General features: G+C 37.5%; 1 non-coding gene across 1 annotated transcript; it reads right to left on the bottom strand.

Annotated features, from left to right (window-relative positions):
- Positions 1 to 1,141: 1,141 nt before the first annotated feature.
- LOC112773908 (small nucleolar RNA R71) lies at positions 1,142 to 1,249 on the bottom strand. The gene has a single exon (XR_003188431.1). It is a non-coding gene; the product is annotated as a small nucleolar RNA R71 (small nucleolar RNA).
- Between the last annotated feature and the right edge of the window lie 999 nt (positions 1,250 to 2,248).

Below are 2,248 nucleotides of genomic sequence, written 5' to 3'. Positions count from 1 at the left end.
TATCTTGTGATTTCTTGTGAATCAAGTCATTAATTGTGATTTTAAAAATTCAAATCTTTTTCAAAACTAATTTCTATCATATCTTTTCAAAAATATCTTCTCATCTTATCTTTTTCAAAATATCTTTTCTAACTTCCTAACTTCTTATCTTTTCAAAATTTGTTTCAACTAACTAACTAACTTTTTGTTTGTTTCTTAACTTTTTCAAAACTACCTAACTAACTCTCTCTCTCTAATTTTCGAAAATATCTCCCCCCTTTTTCAAAAATTTCTTTTTAATTAACTAATTATTCTTATTTTTATTTTTAATTTTAAAAAAAAAAATTTCGAAAAAAAAATACTAACAATTTTCAAAAACCATTTTCGAAAATCACTAACTCTTTTTCAAAATAATTTTCGAAAATTATCCCTCCCCCATCTTATTCTATTTATTCATTCATATCCTAACATCTCATCTCACATCTCTGCCATCCTCACAGTTGTGTTTCTTCCATTATATTACATTCTTTGTCTCCCCCTCTTCTTCTACTCACACAGAGATCCCTATACTGTGGTATAAAGGATCTCTATTATTATTATTATTTCTCTGTGCCTTCTTCTTTGTCATATGAGTAGGAGCAAGGATAAGAACATTCTTGTGGAAGCAGATCCAGAACCTGAAAGGACTCTGAAGAGAAAATTAAGAGAAGCTAAATTACAACAATCCAGAGAAAACCTTTCAGAAATTTTCGAACAGGAAGAGGAGATGGCAGCCGAAAATAATAATAATGTAAGGAAGATGCTTGGTGACTTTACTGCACCTAATTCCAATTTACATGAAAGAAGCATCTCCATTCCTGCCATTGGAGCAAACAACTTTGAGCTGAAACCTCAATTAGTTTCTCTGATGCAGCAGAACTGCAAGTTTCATGGACTTCCATCTGAAGATCCTTTTCAGTTCTTAACTGAATTCTTGCAGATATGTGATACTGTTAAGATTAATGGAGTAGATCCTGAAGTCTACAGGCTCATGCTTTTCCCCTTTGCTGTAAGAGACAGAGCTAGATTATGGTTGGATTCTCAACCCAAAGACAGCCTGAACTCTTGGGATAAGCTGGTCACGGCTTTCTTAGCCAAGTACTTTCCTCCTCAAAAGCTGAGAAAGCTTAGAGCTGATGTTCAAACCTTCAGACAGAAAGAAGGTGAATCCCTCTATGAAGCTTGGGAAAGATACAAACAGTTGACAAAAAAGTGTCCTTCTGACATGCTTTCAGAATGGACCATCCTGGATATATTCTATGATGGTTTATCTGAGCTATCAAAGATGTCACTGGACACTTCTGCAGGTGGATCCATTCACCTAAAGAAAACGCCTGCAGAAGCTCAAGAACTCATTGACATGGTTGCTAATAACCAGTTCATGTACACTTCTGAAAGGAATCCTATGAGTAATGGGACGCCTATGAAGAAGGGAGTTCTTGAGGTTGATACTCTGAATGCCATATTGGCTCAGAATAAAATATTGACTCAGCAAGTCAATATGATCTCTCAGAGTCTGCATGGAATGCAAGCTGCATCCAACAGTACTCAAGAGGCTTCTTATGCAGAAGAAGCTTATGATCCTGAGAACCCTGCAATAGCAGAGGTAAATTACTTAGGTGAACCTTATGGAAACACCTATAACTCATCATGGAGAAATCACCCCAATTTCTCATGGAAGGATCAAAAGCCTCAACAAGGCTTTAATAATAGTGGAAGAAACAGGTTTAACAATAATAAACCTTTTCCATCATCCACTCAGCAATAGACAGAGAACTCTGAACAAAATGCTTCTAATTTATCAAATCTAGTCTCTGATCTATCTAAGGCCACTGTGAGTTTCATGAATGAAACCAGGTCTTCCATTAGAAATTTGGAAGCACAAGTGGGCCAGCTGAGTAAAAGGATCACTGAAATCCCTCCAAGTACTCTCCCAAGCAATACAGAAGAGAATCCAAAAGGAGAGTGCAAGGCCATTGACATAAGCACCATGGCCGAACCTGTGAGGAGAGGAGAGGACGTGAATCCCAAGGAGGAAGACCTCTTGGGATGTCCAGTGGTCAATAAGGAGCTTCCCTCTGAGGGACCAAAGGACTCTGAGGCTCATCTAGAGACCATAGAGATCCCATTGAACCTCCTTATACCCTTCATGAGCTCTGATGAGTATCCCTCTTCTGAAGAGAATGAGGATGTTACTGAAGAGCAAACTGCCAAGTTTCTTGGTGCAATC

This window comes from Arachis hypogaea, chromosome 18 (assembly GCF_003086295.3).
Source record: "Arachis hypogaea cultivar Tifrunner chromosome 18, arahy.Tifrunner.gnm2.J5K5, whole genome shotgun sequence".
In the NCBI taxonomy this organism is placed as follows: Eukaryota; Viridiplantae; Streptophyta; class Magnoliopsida; order Fabales; family Fabaceae; genus Arachis; species Arachis hypogaea.
The sequence above is the reverse complement of the archived record's forward strand: the minus strand, read 5'-3'. Positions and strand labels throughout refer to the sequence as shown.